General features: G+C 42.8%; 2 protein-coding genes across 2 annotated transcripts in view; one reads left to right on the top strand and one right to left on the bottom strand.

The window, feature by feature from the left end:
* The window catches only part of LOC126248072 (argininosuccinate synthase), a 174,181-nt gene that overhangs the window by 116,274 nt on the left and 34,691 nt on the right, over positions 1 to 23,216 (bottom strand). The gene's annotated exons all lie outside the window — the stretch shown is intronic.
* The window catches only part of LOC126248073 (band 7 protein AGAP004871-like), a 439,986-nt gene continuing 427,080 nt past the window's right edge, over positions 10,311 to 23,216 (top strand). Inside the window, exon 1 of the mRNA XM_049948729.1 lies at positions 10,311 to 10,394. The gene's annotated coding sequence lies outside the window, so the exon portion shown is untranslated. The remainder of the gene's footprint in view (positions 10,395 to 23,216) is intronic.

Here is a 23,216-nt window from a genome sequence, read left to right as displayed (position 1 = left end):
TGAATCGTGGTTTTTTACTTACGATCCCGAAACTAAACGCCAATCGATGCATTGGAAAACTCCTGGTTCTCCACGACAAAAAAAAGCACGAATGTCAAAATCGAAATTCAAGGCAATGATGATTGTTTTTTTTTGACATCAAAGGGAGGGATTGTGCACATTGATTGGGTACCAGAGGGACAAACAGTGAATCAGCATTACTACATTAGCGTCCTGGCTACCCTACGTGAGCGAGTACGGAGAAAACGGAACGATTTGTGGAGAAAAAAGTCATGGATCCTTCACCAAGACAATGCCCTAGCTCACAGTGCGTTGTCAGTGAAGACGTTTTTGGCAAAACACAACATTCCCATCTTAGATCATCCACCCTACTCACCTGATTTGGCCCCCTGTGACTTTTTTCTTTTCCCTAAAGTCAAGTCAGCTTTGAAAGGAACTAGATTTGAGACTGTTGAAGCAGTAAAAGAAAAAGCGACGGAAGTAATGTATGGACTTACCGAAAATGATCTGCAGCATTGCTATGAACAGTGGAAAATTCGTATGGAGCGGTGTAGAGACCGAGGAGGAGAGTACATTGAAGGAGATAACATGAAATTGTAAATAATTGTAAATAAATGTTTTTTCCAGCATCAGTCCGGTTTTTTTCTAGCCGCACCTCGTATGGTACTGGACGTCCACTTCTTATGACAAAACGTAGAAGTCGGAGGATCCCCCACTGTGTTATCTAGGATTGGCAGCAATCTGTGGCAGATCTGACGACAGATTACAATGTTGGTGAAGGCACAAGTGTTTCGGAGCTCACCGTTCAAAGGCCATTGTTGAACATGGAAGTTCACGTCAGACGACTCCTACGTGTTCCTGTGTTAATCCAACGACATCGTCAGTTTCGACTGCAGTGGGCACAGCATCACTGAGTTTCCACTGTGGATCAATAGAAACGTGTGGCCTGTCTAGTGAATCGCATTTCTTGTTACACCAGGTCAATGATTGGGTCCTTACACGCGCTCAGCCAGGCGAATGGGTGCTTGAAACGTGCACCGCGCCACAGATGCGGGCTAGTGAGGGCAGAATAATGCTATGGGGTGCATTGAGTTGGGCATCTAGGAGGCCTACGGTAGTAATCGAAGACACCGTGACAGCAATGAACTACGTGAACATCACTGCGGACCACCTGCATCCCATCATGATTGAAGTCTTCTCTGATGGCGATGACATCTATCAGCAGGATAGCTCTCCGCGGCAAAAGGCCGGAATCGTGCTGCAGTGGTATGAGGAGAATGATAGTGAACTCACATTGATGTCTTAGCCAGCTAATGCCCCTAATAGGGTGCCAGTTGCGTACCCACAAACGACCGTCCCCTAATTTGCGGTAATTTAGTGACCTGTGAGTAAACACGCTTCTGGACACCTATCAAGGACTTGCAGACTCTATACCAAGCAGAATCGGCTCTGTACTGTGTTTCAAAAGTGGATCAACACGCTATTAAACATGTGGCCATAATCGTTTTGGCTCATCAGTCTAAATCTGAAGAGTACTCGACTGACGAATAAACTAAAGCGAATGATGTTGTACTCAGAGTGTTCCCATCGGCTCTCTTCGAAATTCAATTTAGTTCGTGGAATAAATTATTGCTGCTCTTCATTGTCGCAGCTGTTTTCTGAAGATGGATCAGCTTTGTCGAGAGGGCAACGCTTGAAACCTTCAACGACTACTGCAACACAATATTCTCGAAAGATAACTCACAAACCCGAGAGTGTCGTGGCACTTGTGGACGAGACAGGGTCTGAAATCGAGGGCAGCAAAGCAAAACCAAAAACAATGAATTCTGTTTCCTGACGTTCCTTCACAAATAAAAACCCAGTGGTATTGCCACAATCTTAGGCTGCGTTCACACTGCCGGCCGGGCTGAGCCGAGCCTGGCCGGGCCGCCGCCCGCTTTGGTATCAAACACACGGTTTTGAATTGCGGTGTTCACGCTGGCGGCCGGGCCGCGCCGACACGGCGTGAGCCTCCCGGAGCCGAGCCGGCGACATCCCGAATGTTTAATATTGCCGGCGCGAGCAGCACTACAGCTTCTGCAGTACACGCATCACTCGTCTCCCTTCTGCTTTCATCACAAGTGTGACTGCTCACGTATTTTATTTTAAGACGTTACCTCACATTTCACAATCGGTGAGGAAAAATTACGTTTATTACGAGGGCAGTTCAATAAGTAATGCAACACATTTTTTTTCTCGGCCAATTTTGGTTGAAAAAACCGGAAATTTCTTGTGGAATATTTTCAAAAATTCCCGCTTCGTCTCGTATAGTTTCATTGACTTCCGACAGGTGGCAGCGCTGTACGGAGCTGTTAAAATGGCGTCTGTAACGGATGTGCGTTGCAAACAACGGGCAGTGATCGAGTTTCTTTTGGCGGAAAACCAGGGCATCTCAGATATTCATAGGCGCTTGCAGAATGTCTACGGTGATCTGGCAGTGGGCAAAAGCACGGTGAGTCGTTGGGCAAAGCGTGTGTCATCATCGCCGCAAGGTCAAGCAAGACTGTCTGATCTCCCGCACGCGGGCCGGCCGTGCACAACTGTGACTCCTGCAATGGCGGAGCGTGCGAACACACTCGTTCGAGATGATCGACGGATCACCATCAAACAACTCAGTGCTCAACTTGACATCTCTGTTGGTAGTGCTGTCACAATTGTTCACCAGTTGGGATATTCAAAGGTATGTTCCCGCTGGGTCCCTCGTTGTCTAACCGAACACCATAAAGAGCAAAGGAGAACCATTTGTGCGGAATTGCTTGCTCGTCATGTGGCTGAGGGTGACATTTTCTTGTCAAAGATTGTTACAGGCGATGAAACATGGGTTCATCACATCGAACCTGAAACAAAACGGCAATCAATGGAGTGGCGCCACACCCACTCCCCTACCAAGAAAAAGTTTAAAGCCATACCCTCAGCCGGTAAAGTCATGGTTACAGTCTTCTGGGACGCTGAAGGGGTTATTCTGTTCGATGTCCTTCCCCATGGTCAAACGATCAACTCTGAAGTGTATTGTGCTACTCTTCAGAAATTGAAGAAACGACTTCAGCGTGTTCGTAGGCACAAAAATCTGAACGAACTTCTCCTTCTTCATGACAACGCAAGACCTCACACAAGTCTTCGCACCCGAGAGGAGCTCACAAAACTTCAGTGGACTGTTCTTCCTCATGCACCCTACAGCCCCGATCTCGCACTGTCGGATTTCCATATGTTTGGCCCAATGAAGGACGCAATCCGTGGGACGCACTACGCGGATGATGATGAAGTTATTGATGCAGTACGACGTTGGCTCCGACATCGACCAGTGGAATGGTACCGTGCAGGCATACAGGCCCTCATTTCAAGGTGGCGTAAGGCTGTAGCATTGAATGGAGATTACGTTGAAAAATAGTGTTGTGTAGCTAAAAGATTGGGGAATAACCTGGTGTATTTCAATGCTGAATAAAACAACCCCTGTTTCAGAAAAAAAATGTGTTGCATTACTTATTGAACTGCCCTTGTATAATTATACATGCGAAATTACTTTTATTTCATTTATTTACTCTACCGTATTTACAACAATAGCTTGCCAGCGATCGCGGCATTGCCGCCACTGAATAGTTCTCATTTACTTGTAAACGGAGACAGATATGAGTGTCACTGAGGGACGGAAATGTGTCCCTACCAGATGACAATGCATTGTAAAGTCATGCTGTGGCACGTTACTATAAGCTGTTGTATGTGACATCTTTTTGCGATGTTCTTGCTTTAATGAATGCAGAATAACATGTACAAGACATTAACTTGTGTCCATCAATTTGGATTCAGAAATTCGGATAGTATGACAGTAATGATGCAGTTTCCAGATTATGGAACGAAGTAACCAAGGAGTGTGTTTCAGATAGTACGCACAAATATAAAATATTTTCCTTTATAATTTTATTTGTTTTATTTACAATGAAATGATATACACAAAATTACACTAAATAGCTAAGTACTTTCAATTCCAAAATTTATTTTTATAAGGTTTTTTAATTATTTTAAGTTGCATTTTTAACGAAATATTCAACAAAAGTGTTCGTGACAGTTTTCGAACGTAATGTGGAATTTCTGTTGAATGTGGCACCAGCTGTCTGCATATCAGCATTGTTACAAAACTTTTCAGCTTCAACATTGCATCCTTCTCTGTCAATGACAATACGAAGTGTGGCTAGAAAAAAACCGGACTAGTACTGGTGAAACAATAAAACGAATGCAATAAGGCTGAAAGTCGCGTGGCCTGTCACGTGACTCTCGCTCCGCCTACTGCTCGAGTTTCATCTGCCTCCTGCACTCAGTCTGCCCGTGGCGTCTGTTTTAAGTAGTTGACGTTTTGTCTGTGCGTCGGAAAATGTTGAGTGTACAGAAAGAACAGCGTGTTAACATCAAATTTTGTTTCAAACTAGGAAAATCTGCAAGTGAAACGTTTGTAATGTTACAACAAGTGTACGGCGATGATTGTTTATCGCGAACACAAGTGTTTGAGTGGTTTAAACGATTTAAAGATGGCCGCGAAGACACCAGTGATGACACTCGCACTGGCAGACCATTGTCAGCAAAAACTGATGCAAACATTGAAAAAATCGGTAAACTTGTTCGACAAGATCGCCATTTAACAATCAGAGCAGTGTGTGAGTTAACAGGAGTTGACAAGGAAAGTGTCGAGCAAGACACTCCCCCTCGAAATAAATCAATTTTGGATTCTACACAGCCGGCCGTGGTGGCCAAGCGGTTAAAGGCGCTACAGTCTGGAACCGCGCGGCCGCTACGGTCGCAGGTTCGAATCCTGCCTCGGGCATGGATGTGTGTGATGTCCTTAGGTTAGTTAGGTTTAAGTAGTTCTAAGTTCTAGGGGACTGATGACCTTAGAAGTTAAGTCCCATAGTGCTCAGAGCCATTTGAACCATTTTTTTGGATTCTACACATTTTTTCGTGTGAAGCTTATTTTTCGAGTTATTCTCGTTTGTGAACTTAAAATTTACCCCTGTATAGTGGAGAACCATCAGTTTTCTGGAATACTACTGGCCATTAAAATTACTACATCAAGAAGAAATGCATATCATAAACGGCTATTCATTGGGCAAATATATTATACTAGAACTGACATGTGATTACATTTCCACGCAATTTGGGTGCATAGATCCTGAGAAATCAGTACCCAGAACAACCACCTCTGGCCGTAATAACGGCCTTGATACGCCTGGGCATTGAGTCAAACAGAGCTTGGATGGCGTGTACAGGTACAGCTGCTCATGCAGCTTCAACACGATACCACAATTCATCAAGAGTAGTGACTGGCGTATTGTGACGAGCCAGTTGCTCGGCCCCCATTGACCAGACGTTTTCAATTGGTGAGAGATCTGGAGAATGTGCTGGCCTGGGTAGCAGTCGAAAATTTTCTGTATACAGAAAGGCCCGTACAGGACCTGCAACATGCTGTAATGATACATTCCGACGCAGAGACATACGATACCTTAAAGGCTGCGCCAAAGATTAAATTGAGAGGCATGTAGATTATAATCTTTGTAATGTTCACATTGGATTCTCTTTTGTTTCATACTCCAAGAAGGAGCTAAGGGACACTTTCGATTGTTGCCTTGTGGAGGACGGATGTAAATTTTGGTGTGTGCGGAAAGGCAGCCATATAGTTAGTAATTATGGTTTGTGCGACGAGCAGAGCAAGTCTTATTGTCTTGTGAATAAAAAATAGTGAGAAGTATCGTAGTGTTACGAAAATTATTTAAAGCGACGTAGCATTGTATTCCTTGGTTTCCACCGTCTTCGTGAAGTGAACCGATGGCGACTCAGGAAGATACACACGGTCAACAAAGAGAAGAAAACCAATGGCGACTAATGAATTAATATTGTGGCAGAAGGACGAATTCTACGTCTAAGGTGAGAACTCTGAATAAATCAACAATGACGTAGAATTCAAAAATGTAATTAATCGGAATGCTAAATTATATTACAGGCAAATTTCACGCAGCACTGAATTTGTCCGCATTCAAGTCGGTCAATACAATCCGTAAAACAGCCTTTCAAAAATTCTAAACTTACAGTTCCATGTCCATAATTTTTCCTCTTTTCAAAAAATCAATAAATTTAATTTTTTTATTTATTTCGCCACACTGGCGACCGCTGCCAGGAACAGTGCTGGTGGAACAAAGAGTAAGTTCAAAAATGGCTCTGAGCACTATGGGACTCAACTGCTGAGGTCATAAGTCCCCTAGAACTTAGAACTACTTAAACCTAACTAACCTAAGGACAACACAGACATCCATGCCCGAGGCAGGATTCGAACCTGCGACCGTAGCTGTCGCGCAGTTCCAGACTGTAGCGCCAGAACCGCTCGGCCACCGGCGGCCGGCAAAGAGTAAGTACTTCATTGTTGTACTACAAATGTACTTGTACTAATTACTGTTTCTCTGTTACATGACGCACATGGAAAATGACGAATAAGTTGAAACAATATTAACTGTATAAACGGATGGCACAATAACCAGAAGGAACAAGGACAAGGATTTACAAAACTAACGTAATCGTGAGTGATGCAGCTCAGCCGGAATTAAGGTAGGAAAGCGCAAACGCATGCAGCGGCTGCACCTTGGCTTAGCTCCACTTAAAGCAGAACCTTTTCCTTTCCATATTAAAATCCTGGTAGTGTTGGTGGCAACACACAATTACACTTTGATAATTACTTTTTTATAGTCCGCCCCAGTAGCTGAGTGGTCAGCGTGTCGGATTGCCGACCTCTGGGCCCGGGTTCGATTCCCGGCTGGGTCGGAGATTTTCTCCGCTCAGGGACTGGGTGTTGTGTCGTGTTCATCATCATTTCATCCCCATCCGGCGTGCAGGTCGCCCAATGTGGCGCCGAATGTAATAAGACCTGCGATATGGCGGCCGGACCTGCCCCGCGAGGGGCCTCCCGGCCAATGACGCCCAACGCATTTTCATTTTCCATTACTTTTTTATGTTCAACAATCGCAGAATTAGAAGACGTACTGCGCCATCTTGTAAATTTCCGACGCGCAACAAATAACAATCGCGAGATATTTTTATTAATTCAACTGCGAGAGAATTTAAAAATTTAAATTAACTGTAAAGTACAGATAAAAATAATATCTTCACAATGGAATCGGAGAATTTTAATTTGACAAATGTCCATGGACACGTCACCGATTCTGACAATAGTGACGTCAATTATGACGCAATTAGTTTTTCAGCACAACATAATGTAGAAGTAAATACAATTCAATTGCACTCCACAGGGATTTACAATAACGAACCACTTGCAAATGAAACATTGTACACAGTCGATGAAGCATCGATTACCAGTTCAGATGAAAATATTTCGCGTGAAATCAGTGAACCTAGCCCGGTTTCGATTCAATCAGATCGTGGTAGAGAAACAATGGTTACAGATAATGGCATAAATACAAACACACAAGCTTCGTCAGTTACGCTTGAGGCATTACATAGTCTGATGTCAAACGTGAGCGAGCAATTGTCTGATTTAAAGATCAGTCACAACACAACGAACACAAAACTGTCGAATCTAGAAATCAGCCACAACACAACGTACACAAAACTGGCGAATCTAGAAATCAGCCACAACACAACGAACACAAAACTGGCGAATCTAGAAATCAGCCACAACATGACAAACACAAAATTGTCAAACATGGAAATTGGGTTCCAACAGCAGTTTTCAAGTGTAAACACGCTATTTGAAAATATGCACAAACATTTTGATTAACGCTTAAATAAACTCACCAATGAAATCGATCAAAAGATCGAAGACAAAGTCATCAAAACAGTCGATAGTGTATACAATGTTGGCAAATGATTTAGAAAAGAAATTGTCAGATCTTACAAACAAACAGGAACAGGAACTGTCAGAAATCGTAGAAACACACAATCAAACACAAACGATACAAAAAGAAATACATGAAAACGTACAGGCTATTCAATTAAATTTAACCAGAGTACATGTGAAGAAATACCCGACCAAGTTAATAAAGTTAACGAAGAAGTAGGTTTTCTGAAACAGGAGACTCGACGTATCAACGCGGACATTATCAAAATGAATGAAACTTTAGAAACCGATAATGTAAATAAATCAATAACTGACCGGGAAACAAAACTTTTTGAAAAATTAGGTAATGAAATCAAAGTAGCCGAGGACAGAATACGCAAGGAGTATTGCCACCGGCGCCAACCTTGTGTGAATGCTCTGAAGAGCTAATCATTTGCATATCACGGCATCTTCTTCCTGTCGGTTGAATTTCGCGTCTGTAGCACGTCATCTTCGTGGTGTAGCAATTTTAATGGCCGGTAGTGTATCACATATGAAATTTAATTCTTGTGACATAACATATCTCGGAACTGACCAACTCATTTATATCGAAAATGGCAATTTTGAAGCTTTTCTGCCTTGGTGCCCCACCCCCCTCCCCCACCCCCACCCCGCCCCACCCTCCGCAAGATATTCTGCGGACTACCGTGCGCACTACGTACCACTGCAAAGATAAATGATACAGGTATCGCTGTATGGCTAAAACTGAACGATGCTCGATGTGAACCATATCAGATTCTATATTGAATTTCTCACCTTTTAACCAATATCTACCGTAGATCCCTAAAACAAAAAACCGTGCTCAGTAGTTGCGAGGAAGCACAGGTCACACCCGTCTACTACACAGGCAGCACAAGAAGGTCAAATTTCAGGTCGGGTAGATACCTGCACACTAATTCTAGTCACCATCCCAGGCAAAAAATATGAGTGATCAAAACGTTGGTGGATCGGGCTGAAAGAATCTGTGAACCACAGTACTTGGAGCACCAGCTCTATCGTTTAAGAACTGCTTTAAGAAGAAACGGCTACTCAGACAAAGAGATAAATAGGACACTACATCCTAAAAGGTCTACAGCTTCTAATGAAAAAGAACGACTAAAAAGAAAGTTTTCCGTTCATGTATAAAAACTGTCTGAGAGAGCATCAGCAAAGTATTCAGAAAGCACGATATTGATACTGTGTTCAAACCAACCGTAAAGGCGCGCGAATATTTGAACACTGCAAAGGGCGTACGCCCGCCGCTTGCCACAGCAGGAGTACATAAGTTCCTTGCACTTGGGGCCAAGTGTATACAGGTACTACTAAAACAAGGATTAACACTCATCTTTAGGAACATAAGAGCAGTTGTCGCCTGGACAAGACGGATAAATAGCAATAGCAGAATGTGTACTAGGACCGGGAGTAGTTTCTCAGACACTGTGATTTTAGCAGTAGCTAATAATTACTGCGTTAAGATGTAGAAAGAGGCCATAGAAATTCAAAAGCACAAAAATAATTTCAACAGGAAAGAAGAACGATTGAAATAAGACACATTATGGGCTTTAGTGCTACACAAAACAAACAGCACCAACTCTTCCCCTCTACAAGCCCCATAGCATGCGTCGGTACGACTCGGCGATTTTATGCACCGGTATGATGACGTCACGAACAGACCGTTGCGTGGATACATATAAACAGTTCGGCTTGCTGAGCTTCTTCGAGTGTAACTGCTTTCCGAATCGTTTAAGCCTCTGATGATGTCTCCAGCATTGCAGGAGGAAACGTTAGGCCGAGAATTATGCCTTGTACCACGGCCTTATGCCCATAAAACAAATATAAGCAGTTACACGAAAGTCCGCAGCTCGTGGTCGTGTGGTAGCGTTCTCGCTTCCCGCACCCGTGTTCCCGGGTTCGATTCCCAGCGGGGTCAGGGATTTTCTCTGCCTCGTGATGACTGGGTGTTGTTAAGTTCTAAGTTCTAAGGGACTGATGACCATAGATGCTAAGTCCAATAGTGCTCAGAGCCTTTTGAACCAAGTTACACGAGAACATTAATGTAACTCATTAAATTCAGGCTAACTTTGTTCTCAACTCCGTTTTCCTGTATAAATGTCTCCAATGTGGTTCCCGCTCGGCACAGATAACCGATAACACGTCACGCAGGATTTGTGACCTAATGTGGCTGACTCAGAATGTACAGCTGCACGGTTGCTTCCACATATGAGTCACGTTTCGCTCTGTAGACTTAAATCTACGACTAACACACAACTTCCCGTATGTTATTACGATGCACTGTACCGCCTGTACATCCCCAGGCGCTTAAGCGATAAAAAATATGGCGCAATTGTAATTCCCATCCACTCAACCCGAAGACGATTCGATAATCTTTTAGTGTGGGTACCACTCATGTGCCATGCAAGTTTAGTTCAGTTTTTCGTACGCAGTCAGCGAACTACCAGAATAGAACGTGAACGTGGTATGAAGCCGCTGCAGAATTCTTGACAAGGTAATGCTAACAGATATGATAAACAAAACACGAAATACACCGAGTAGGTTGTTCAGATGAGACAAAATTCATAATTTGCATGGTGTCGCCTGTATTTGAATTACTTCTATTTAAATCTCTCAATAATGGCAGAAGAAGAAAAATAACTTAAATTTTCGATTATGGCTTTCACACATACTAGCGGTATAATGAATAGGCTGTCTCAGCCATAAAAACTAATGATACTTGGTTTCCTCCCTGAGCGTAGAACATCCTCTGTCGTCAGGAAACTGTCGATGGACGTTAGTGAGGTCTTTCATCGGTGTACAAAAAATTCACACAAATCGCACCAAAGAAAAGTGAACCACTTAGAAAAGTTAGGAATAACAGATAGAAACCATAGCTACAACACAGTTAAACGGTATGTTTGTATAAGGTAATACATAGACTCAACGAAAAATATTGAAAACGTATCTCGGAATATTTTGCGACGTTCTTCTGCAGTTGAATTTTCAGAAGACAACCGAAAACATTATTATGTTAGCTTGATTTCTACGATGATATTGCAGTTTTGCCCTTGTACATACCGGTTTAGGATTTACGCGACGTCCGCAGCTCGTGGTCGTGCGGTAGCGTTCTCGCTTCCCGCGCGCGTGTTCCCGGGTTCGATTCCCGGCGGGGTCAGGGATTTTCTCTGCCTCGTGATGAGTGGGTGTTGTGTGATGTCCTTAGGTTAGTTAGGTTTAAGTAGTTCTAAGTTCTAGGGGACTGATGACCATAGATGTTAAGTCCCATAGTGCTCAGAGCCATTTGTACCATTTACGCGACACGGATGCAACGTCTTACTACTTCCAGATGTACTTGTTGCTAACAGCTTAAATAAGAGACCTACTAAAATATTAATCCGCGAGTGTGTTTGTCACTGCCTACTGAGACGTTCATGTGATAGGATTGGAAACGATGATCGAAAGAAAAATGTCCGAACCTCAGGACTTAGCTGGAATTTAGTTTCATTGAGACTGGAATTAAGGTAGATACTGACATTCTCTGCGATGAACAGAGTTATTGAAACGATATACTTTACTTGTCGATGTGTTAAAGCGAATTACGCTGAATTCAATACATATTTCCAGAGTAGCAACGTTGTAATTGCCAACTTGCTTCCAAGTACTCTACATAAGTGGCTCTGCCGTATATACTACAAAACGTATTTCATTCACTTGAGTTCAAATAACAAGTCGGAATCTCTCCTTGCGAACAACCTGAAAACTCAAACTATCCACGTCTACATAAGGGATATAAAGCTCATGTGCACAAATTTCTAGTGGAAGTGTGTTTAAGGCGATAAAGGATACAATTCCAGAGGGTATCTTCGTTCTGTCGTTGCAACTAAAAAATTAAAAAAGTAAAAGAAAGAACGGCAGAACGAAAATATCCTCAGGAATTGTAAAGCAAGTACGGATAATATGGCCACACAAATGAAGAAAAAGGATCCAGCTTCATCAACTTGGAAGCACGGTTGTTGTACGGATAAATTAATCGATAATCGTTCAAACTCAAGTTGATATACAAAAACTCGGAAATCCTACATGAGACTGACGCCATCGTATTTTGCGTTCTTCTAGTTTCTCACTTAGTCGAGAATTAATTGCTGTGTATGTCACTGGAAAATATCCCATAGATAGTTAAGGGCAATTACGCAATTTCTTCATATGTTCGTATTAAATGAACAGACATCACATAGCCTGACGACACTTTCCTGTTTCAGCAGCTATTTGCTGATTGGCAAAATCGACATTGTGAGTTTACTGTTTCACAGAGGTAAGCGGCATTTTGAGAGAACCTACACTTATTGTACCTGCGTCAAAACGCAGTAGTGTAACTGTGCTTAAGTCAGGCTCTGATTTCCACTACTGCTTTTAAAATACCTCGAGGGGAAAAGAACTGCCAGCCATTCACAAGTAAATTTTCAATTTACATTTTGAAATTAAATGATAGTTAACTAATTTATATAAATAATTCCTGAAGTATAAAATGCGGAAGAGAATAATAAGATTTTTCGGGAAAAATATGAATTATACTCGTCTGCAAAGGCCTAACAGACGCGGTCTAACTGTCGGGCACTGCCCTTTCTTTCCTTTGCTCATTTATTTTCTTGTTCAAATACATTTTACACAGATAAAGTCTCGAGAGTTCGTCAGATCTGGCTACGAGAGAGACCAATGACGCATTATTCAAATGACCAATGGGGTCACCTTATCTGAGGGCCCTTAACATGTTAACCTTTGCTCGAAGATGTATAGCGGTCGTCGAGCATCCTCCCAACTGTGATCGATCGGTCCCGGTTCTACGGATACGAAACGCGCCTGCTTCGATCTGAACAGCAACACTAAGCATTTAGATGAATTTTTATATCACCGCGACTTCGGTACCGCTCACGTCGACATCCGCGAGTGCTACAGAATTACGTAGTTCTCTGCCTTACTTCATTGTTTCGTTGATATCTTCTGACATGGACACGGATCCCTCAAACAACACTCGTCCTTACCCCAGAACTTGAGGTACGTTCAAAAAATTCCAGAATATTCGTAATTTCGCGCCATTGGTGTGTTGGAGCGAAATGTGGTTGGCACCCCTGCCTGCACACGCCTGTGTTTAATGTGTAACTGTGGAAGTTTCATTGTTGTATATCTGTTAGTTACTGTTAGATGCTGTGTTGGGTAGAACGTTGTGTCTGACAGTTCGCGAATTTCGAGATGGCGGAGTTAGATGTTAGTTAGTTGGTTGCGTGTTCCATTGATCAATGGCACGGTACGGCAGCCGTTATGGTGTGGAACGTGTCAAGTGCATAAGCAATGCACATATGAAACAAGATTTTCTAATATATACAGGGTGTTACAAAAAGGTACGGCCAAACTTTCAGGAAACATTCCTCACACACAAATAAAGAAAAGATATGTGGACATGTGTCCGGAAACGCTTAATTTCCATGTTAGAGCTCATTTTAGTTTCGTCAGTATGTACTGTACTTCCTCGATTCACCGCCAGTTGGCCCAATTGAAGGAAGGTAATGTTGACTTCTGTGCTTGTGTTGACATGCGACTCATTGCTCTACAGTACTAGCATCAAGCACATCAGTACGTAGCATCAACAGGTTAGTGTTCATCACGAACGTGGTTTTGCAGTGAGTGCAATGTTTACAAATGCGGAGTTGGCAGATGCCCATTTGATGTATGGATTAGCACGGGGCAATAGCCGTGGCGCGGTACGTTTGTATCGAGACAGATTTCCAGAACGAAGGTGTCCCGACAGGAAGACGTTCGAAGCAACTGATCGGCGTCTTAGGGAGTTCGGAACATTCCAGCCTATGACTTGCGACTGGGGAAGACCTAGAACGACGAGGACACCTGCAATGGACGAGGCCATTCTTCGTGCAGTTGACGATAACCCTAATGTTAGCGTCAGAGAAGTTGCTGCTGTACAAGGTAACGCTGACCACGTCACTGTATGGAGAGTGCTACGGGAGAACCAGTTGTTTCCGTACCATGTACAGCGTGTGCAGGCACTATCAGCAGCTGATTGGCCTCCACGGGTACACTTTTGCGAATGGTTAATCCAACAATGTCTCAATCCTCATTTCAGTGCAAATGTTCTCTTTACGGATGAGGCTTCATACCAACGTGATCAAATTGTAAATTTTCACAATCAACACGTGTGGGCTGACGAGAATCCGCACGCAGTTGTGCAATCACGTCATCAACACAGATTTTCTGTGAACGTTTGGGCAGGCATTGTTGGTGATGTCTTGATTGGGCCTCATGTTCTTCCACCTACGCTCAATGGAGCACGTTATCATGATTTCATACGGGATAGAACATGTGCCTTTACAAGTACGACACAACATGTGGTTCATGCAACATGGAGCTCCTGCACATTTCAGTCGAAGTGTTCGTACGCTTGCCGGCCGGTGTGGCCGAGCGGTTCTAGGCGCTTCAGTCCGGAACCGCGTGACCGCTACGGTAGCAGGTTCGAATCCTGCCTCGGGCATGGATGTGTGTGATGTCCTTAGGTTAGTTCGGTTTAAGTAGTTCTGAGTTCTAGGGGACTGATGACCTCAGATGTTAAGTCCCATAGTGCTCAGAGCCATTTGAACCATTTGTTCGTACGCTTCTCAACAACAGATTTGGTGACCGATGGATTGGTAGAGGGGGACCAATTCCATGGCCTCCACGCTCTCCTGACCTCAACCCTCTTGACTTTCATTTATCGGGGCATTTGAAAGCTCTTGTCTACGCAACCGCGGTACCAAATGTAGAGACTCTTCGCGCTCGTATTGTGGACGGCTGTGATACAATACGCCGTTCTCCAGGGCTGCATCAGCGCATCAGGGATTCCATGCGACGGACGGTGGATGCATTTATCCTCGCTAACGAAGGACATTTTGAACATTTCCTGTAACAAAGTGTTTGAAGTCACGCTGGTACGTTCTGTTGCTGTGTGTTTCCATTCCATGATTAATTTGATTTGAAAAGAAAAATGATTCAAATGGTTTGAGCACTATGGGACTCAACTGCTGTGGTCATCAGTCCCCTAGAACTTAGAACTACTTAAACCTAACTAACCTAAGGACATCAAACACATCCATGCCCGAGGCAGGATTCGAACCTGCGACCGTAGCAGTCGCACGGTTCCGGACTGCGCGCCTAGAACCGCGTGACCACCGCGGCCGGCTGTGATTTGAAGAGAAGTAATAAAATTAGCTCTAACATGGAAAGTAAGCGTTTCCGGACACATGTCCACATAACATATTTTATTTCTTTGTGTGTGAGGAATGTTTCCTGAAAGTTTGGCCGTACCTTTTTGTAACACCCTGTATATATATTACAATACAGAGTTAAAGATTAATATTTCTATTATTTACCCCATTCCCTTAAATGGCACAAAATGCATTTACTATATTTATAGATTTATTTATTCCTATTCAAGAATTCATCTATGGCATAGAAGGAGTTGTGAAGGATATATGATTTCAATTTATTTTTGAAGTTATTACTGCTGTCTGTCAGACTTTTATTTCATCTGGTAATTTGTCGAACATTTTTATAGCAGCATATTTTACCCCTTTCTGTGCCAAAGATAGGTTTAGTAAAGGATAGTGTAGGTCTTTCTTTTGTCTGGTATTATAATCATGAATGTCACTGTTGTTTTTAAACTGGTCCATCTTGTTGAGAACAATTTTCAGTAGTGAGTAAATGTACTGTGAGTCTGTTGTACGAATTCCCAATCTTTTAAAAAGCTGCCTACAAGATGTGCGACTATGAACCCCGCACATTATTCTAACCACTTTCTTTTGAGCAGTGAATACTTTTTGTCTAAATGTTGAGTTACCCCAAAATATTATTCCGTATAACATCAGAGAGTGAAAGTATGTTAGCTTACTAATTTCTATATCCTAAAAATTGGCAATTATTCTGATTTTAAAAGTTGCTGAACCTATTCGCTTTAGAAGATCCAAAATATGAATTTTCCAATTACGATTCTCATCTATATGTACACCCAAAAACTTAGTATGCTCTACCCTGTCTACTGACTTCTGTTGGTGTGTTATATTTAATGAAGGAACTGTACTTTTTGCAGCAGAAAATTGGATGTACTGTGTTTTTTCGAAGTTTAGAGAAGCCCTTTTGCAGAATCCGATTAATGACTTTTCCAAAGACCTTATTTGTATAATTTTCAATTGGAGTTTCCTTTACTGGATTAATAATGATGCTTGTATCATCAGTGTCAGTTCAGCTTCCTGTTTCAGACAGGAAGGGAGGTCGTTCACATATATCAAGAACAGAAGGGGACCCATGATTGAAACCTGTGGAACAGCTAAAGTAATTTCACCCCAGTCAGATGTAATGGCAAACTTATTTAAATCACTTGACACACATAAGGAAACTTTTAGCTTCTTGTTCTGTAGGTATGACTTAAACCACTCATATGCTATTCCATTTATACCATAGAAATGTAATTTCTGTAACATAATGTCATGGTTCACACAATCAAATGCTTTGGGCAAGTCACAGAAAATTGCTATTGGTGACAATTTACTATTTAAAGACTCTATTGTGTGGACAGTGAAATTGTATACTGCTGTCTCAGTGGAACAGCATTTTTGAAATCCGAACTGTGATTTACTAAGTATCCCATTACTGTTGAGATGGCTAACCACTCTTGAGTAGATTAATTTCTCGAAGATTTTTGAAAATGCTGTAAGCAAGGATACTGGCCGATAATTATTCTGTGGTGTCCCCCTTTTTGTAGAGAGGCCTGACAATGGCATATTTTAACCTGTGCGCAACGCGTATGGATTAAATTTTGTTTTAAACTCAAGAAAATCTTTACAGACACACACAAAATGATGCAGGAAGTCTACGGTCACGAGTGCATAAGCCGCACTCGGAGTTACGAGTGGTTGACACGGTTTAAAAATGGTCGGAAGAAAGTTAAAGATGACCCTCGTTCTGGACGCCCAATGACGTCTACCGACGACGTCGACGAAATCCTGCGTACCAATCGAAGACTGACTGTGCGAGAGATTACAGAAGAATGTAACATTTCAGATGGATCATGCCATGAAATCCTGACGCAGCATCTTGGAGTGCATAACGTTGCCGCCCAGTTCGTCCCACGTCTCAGCAATCAAGACCAGAAAGACCTTCGCCACGCAATCTGTGAAGAGCTTTTGTATCGGACAAATGAGAAAGAGAAGAGAATCATAACTGGCGATGAGACGTGGATCTACGGTTATGATGTTGAGACCAATGTTCAATATTCAGAATGGGTCGCGAAAGTTTCTCCAAGACCAAAGAAAGCTCGTCAGGTCAGGTCAAATGTCAAAGCCATGCTGATAGTTGTCTTTAACTTTGAAGGATTAGTTCCTCATGAATTCGAGTACAGGCACAAACTGTTAATCGATATTACTATCGGGACGTGTTGCGACGCCTGCGAATAAATGCGAGAAGGAAACCTCCTGAAATGAGGCGAGACAATTCATGGCTCTTGCATCACGATAATACACCGTAACATTCATCGCTCTTGGTGCGTGACTACTGCACAAGAAACGAAATCACTGTGCTGCCTCAATCTCCGTACTCTCCAGACCTGACCCCAGCGCATTTTTTTTATTCCCAAAGTTGAAAACCCCGTTGAGAGGACGAAGATTTGGAACGACCGACGATATAAAAGAAAATTCGCAGGCGGCGGTTCGCGCGATCCAGCAAGAGGCGTACCAAGACTGCTTCCAGAAGTGGAAACGGCGTTGATGGCGGTGTATCAATTGTGGAGGAGGGTATTTCGAAGAAGACCACGCACAATCAGTAAATCGTAAACGTGGAAAAGGTTCCGGAGTTTTTTGAACAGAACACGTGAAAGCGAGATTCGATTAACTCACTGGTTTACTCCCTGAGAAGCATACTGATATCAATATTCTTTGATTAGCTGTCCTAACTATACATTGGTAAGCCTGCATCGCTTGTTCAAATACACTAATGGCCATTAAAATTGCTACACCACGAAGATAACGTGCCACAGACGCGAAATTTAACCGACAGGAAGAAGATGCTGTGATATGCAAATGATTAGCTTTTCAGAGCATTCACACAAGATTGGCGCTGGTGGCGACACCTAAAACGTGCTGACATGACGAGAGTTTACAACCGATTTCTCATACACAAACAGCAGTTGACCGGCGTTGCCTGGTGAAACGTTGTTGAGATGTCTCGTGTAAGGAGGAGAAATGCGTACCATCACGTTTCCGACTTCTATAAAGGTCGGAATGTACCCTATCGCGATTGCGGTTTCTCGTATAGCGACATTGCTGCTCGCATTGGTCGAGATCCAATGACTGTTAGCAGAACATGGAATCGGTGGGTTCAAGACGGTAATATGGAATGCCGTGCTGGATCCCAACGGCCTCGTATCACTAGCAGTTGAGATGACAGGCATCTTATCCGCATGGCCGAAACGGATCGTGCAGCTACGTCTCGATCCCTGAGTCAACAGATGGGGACGTTTGCAAGACAACAACCATCTGCACGAACAGTTCGACGACGTTCGCAGCAGCATGGACTATCAGCTCGGAGACCATGGCTGTGGTTACCCTTGACGCTGCATCACAGATAGGAGCGCCTGCGATGGTGTTCTCAACGACGAACCTGGGTGCACGAATGGCAAAACGTCATTTTTTCGGATGAATCCAGGTTGTGTTTACAGCATCATGATGGTCGCATCCGTGTTTGGCGACATCGCGGTGAACGCACATTGGAAGCGTGTATTCGTCATCGCCATACTGGCGTATCACCCGGTGTGATGGTATGGGGTGCCATTAGTTACACGTCTCGGTCACCTCTTGTTCGCATTGACGGCACTTTGAACATTGGACGTTACATTTCAGATGTGTTACGACCCGTGGCTCTACCCTTCATTCGATCCCTGCGAAACCCTACATTTCAGCAGGATAATGCACGAACGCATGTTGCAAGTCCTGTACGGGCCTTTCTGGATACAGAAAATGTTCGACTGCTGCCCTGGCCAGCACATTCTCCAGATCTCTCACCAACTGAAAACGTATAGTCAAATGTGGCCGAGCAACTGGCTCGTCACAATACGCCAGTCACTACTCTTGATGAACTGTGGTATCGTGTTGAAGCTGCGTGGGCAGCTGTACCTGTACAAGCTATCCAAGCTCTGTTTAACTCAATGCCCAGACGTATCAAGGCCGTTATTACGGCCAGAGGTGGTTGTTCTGGGTACTGATTTCTCAGGATCTAGGCACCCAAATTGCGTGAAAATATAATCACATGTCAGTTCTAGTATAATATATTTGTCCAATGAATACCCGTTTATCATCTGCATTTCTTCTTGGTGTAGCAATTATAATGGTCGATAGTGTATGCATGTGTGTGTGTGTGTGTGTGTGTGTGTGTGTGTGTGTGTGTGTGTGTGTGTGTGTGTGTGTGTGCCCGTGTGATAGGTTCTGTAAGAATTGTTTAATGTGGAGTGCCTTTTGAGCTTGAAGAGAAATCTAAAGTGATGAACGATATCTTGACTCGTCAGTAAATACCGTATAAAGTCAGTAATCTGATATAGTGATTTCAGCAAACCACAAGATGTGAAATATCATTATGAATGAGTCTGTAATTTCAGCCGCCTGTAATCGAAGGAATGAAGCATACTACGAGAATAAGGGATGTGGTAAGCTGGGTAGGCGCCTTTCCCTAAAACGCTGAAATTGCTCGTTGCATTGGCCGTTCAAACAGTAATTGCATAGTCGGTACTATCTTCGGGCTTATACAGAAAAGTACCGACAACTGTTCTTCCCATGTACCATTCACGACTGGAACAAAAAAAAAAAGGGACATTGTGATTGTGGTTCGCAGTGTAACGTCTGCCACACACCGCATGATGGTTTGCGGTGCTGGGATATACAAGGTGAAAAGTATTTAAACCGACAAACTCTGGGACGTTGTAGGGGACATCAAAACAAATATTTTTCCTTATGAGGAGTATTTAAACCGGTAGAGGAAGATTTCTTTGGCGGCAAATTAATTAAACCAACAAACGCTTTTCCATTTTTTATGACCAAGAGACAACACATTAACACAACTCAATTTCAATCACAGTAGATTTTCAAAAATGCCTCTAATGACACGTAAAGAAAGGTTACACTGTCGGATCATGGTCTGTCTGACACGGGCAAAAACCCCAGGAGTAACATCTTCGTGGTGTAGCAATTTTAATGGCCAGTAGTGTATTTATCCATTCCGAGATGAATGTAAGCTGTTTTGAACGCTAACGGTTTTCCTGCAGCGTATCAATCGTGGTAACGTTTATTATTATTATTTTATTATTATTATTATTCGCGCGAAACCAATTAGTGACAGAAGTAAAATTTTCTTCTTTACCCAAATAGTATAAAGTGGACGAGGAACTGGTGACGTCGCATCGTGGAATTCCACGTTCCACTACACTACAGAGCGTAAAATGGAGAATCTGGCATGTCAGAGATTTGCCTCCCGCAAGGGAGCGTGGCCACTGAGATGCGACGTTGTTTTTGCGTCACAGGCAGAACTTATGGACAGCCATATTATATGCAACTCAAATTTTCATTTGGTCGGTTTCCTTTATAACAGCGTAAGTGGTATGAAAAATAAGCTCTTCCAAAGCATCAGCAAATTGAGGACGTGTCGAAAACGCGTAGTTCTAGTTACGGTTTGTTATAGAAAAATGACAGGAAACAATGTATCGATAGTTAAAAGCTTCCTGTATTTGATGTTTTTAGCGTTATAACTCGTGTCCTATGAAAGTACACTGTTTCAGTGCTACGGCACAATGACGATCTATCAAAAGCGCGTCGTTTCGATACAATTTGTCATAGTTAAAAATCGGAAAATAACATTTCTAGATACAGTCCTTAGTCAGTGTACACCACATACGCCGCGAGGGATTAGCCGAACGGTCTCAGGCGCTGCAGTCATAGACTGTGCGGCTGGCCCCCGGCGGAGGTTCGAGTCCTCCCTCGGGCATGGGTGTGTGTGTTTGTCGTTGGGATAGTTGAGGTTAAGTAGTGTGTAAGCTTAGGGACTGATGACCTTAGCAGTTAAGTCCCATAAAATTTCACACACATTTTTGACCATATACGGAGAGCTGGCTGCGGTTTTGGAACTGTAGTGTAGTACAAGAGTTATAGTGTAGTAGAAGAGTTATGAGCTGCGAAATAAAGCGTAGCATATTCGTGTTCACCTCCCTCAGAATTATTTTTTTTCACCTATTGTTTTCTAAAAGATTCTGGGTTCATCTTATTAACTGAATAGGAATATTATTTGCAATAGACTATGTTATTTATTATAAATAACGTATTTGCTGCAATTCTTGTTGCAAAGGCCAGCGGCTGGAATGTTTACACAGTGGTCTGAAATCTTAACGTGACTGGCCAGTCTATGTGAGAAAGTAAACAAAAGTACACTCTGGAAGTTTTTGCTATTATGAAACTTCTGTGTAGCGTACATAATATTTATCTCTTGCTTTTGTAGACTGCCTCGTGTCTGTATCTTGCCAGTAAATATCTCTTTCAGTGATGGTGAGCAGTTTAGAAAAAAATCTCGTCTTCCATTCAAATGAAATTACGAAACAAAGCTCCCTCTTGAAATTATATGATGAAGTAAATTACATCAGAGTGATGGTAGTTAATGCAACATCAAGAATGTGTGTAGTATGCATGCGTAAACCGACTTTAGACACTATACTTTAACTATATTCAGTTTAAAACCGGAAATTGAGAGAATATTCAAGTGTGTTAACGAAGAACTGCTATTAGTATGTATTTCAAATCTTTATACATCATTACGTAGTGTTCCACTACTAGTGATTTGTTGTTCAAGCCATCGACGAGTGCAGAATCTTCTTTACGATTGTCTCCGCTCTTCTACGACAGTTAATGCTGCTGTCTGACGCGCTTCCAATGTCGTAAAGAAACTGTGGAATTTACGCGCCAGAAGTAGCTGGGAACTGCCAATGGAGAGCGATAAGGAGCACGTTCCGGGCGATGTAGCAGGTCGTTTCAGAGCGTGCAGCAATCACAACGGACATCACGTCTGGCGGTGAGAAACACGTCCCGTGTGACAACAGCTTAACTCTCAGCTGAAATGCGATATTTAAACAAATTGTTCTAAATTTCCTTTGTAGAAGTGCGTTTTATCATTCCGCTGTTACCGAGGAAGCGCCTAATAACAAATAAATATGGCACAGTTCAACCAAGTAACATATTTATGTCTGGGTGAAGAACCAAAGGTGTAAAGTTTATCGAATTTCCTCTAACAGGAAATATTCGTGGTCTATTACGCCTTAAAGCTTTTTTCTAATCCATTCTCATTATTCTTCGATTTCTTCTTACACACTAATTTTACGGAGAACAGAAACAATGTATGAAATGGACCAATCTTATACTAATCTGACACAGAGGGCCAAATCATTCTTTCGTAAGCAGTTGTAAGATAGAATAAGAATGGATTATTTTCCTCAGAGTGATGGCTAATATGCGGTTCTATGTGTAAGCGCTTATGACGAAGTAGACAGTGGAATAGAATCGAGGTGTTAAGCACCCGAGTGCTCGAGGCAAGATTGGCGGCTCCCGTGACTATTAATTTGACGCAAATAATGTGGTAACGCTATACTATCACTTCAGAGAAAAACTGTTTATCTACCATACGTCATATTTGGAGTGTTACACCCTACTGCTATTGCATACGTAGGTATCTTCCAGCGCCACGCTGCATACTGAAGCAACGGCGGAAACATACCACTGAGAACCAGTGATTCTCTGTTTACTCACACGAGCGAATTGCTTTAGTAAGCACAGTTAAGTGGATCAGCGAAGATGGAGCAAGAGCCGTGTACGAGAAATTAGCTTGTCTCTGGCAAACTATCTGTGTCTGTAGCCAAAGTCGAGGTAGACCTGTGCGTTGGCACTCGACTCGGAACTAGCCTGTTCGAATCACCACCACTATTTTTGCATCAAGGGTGAAAAGTTCCTGATCACCACACTTTGCGCCAATGTCCTGAATTAAATTCCAAACCTATCCGCAGTGTCTCACGGGGTGAGGACACGTGGCGTTGTGGATGGCGTTCCGTCCATCAGATGAGGGCGTTAAGCTCGGCGCTCCCCTTGCTGTCATTTGATGAGAGTAGGGTATGTGGTGGCGCAAGGTATCAACCTCCCCCTTATCTCATCATACAACAACTCATGACTCCACGCTATACACACAGTCACCTACACTCAACAGATACACTTAAGACACA

Source organism: Schistocerca nitens, chromosome 3 (genome assembly GCF_023898315.1).
Source record: "Schistocerca nitens isolate TAMUIC-IGC-003100 chromosome 3, iqSchNite1.1, whole genome shotgun sequence".
Classification (NCBI taxonomy): domain Eukaryota; kingdom Metazoa; phylum Arthropoda; class Insecta; order Orthoptera; family Acrididae; genus Schistocerca; species Schistocerca nitens.
This window is presented reverse-complemented; position numbering and strand designations above follow the sequence as displayed.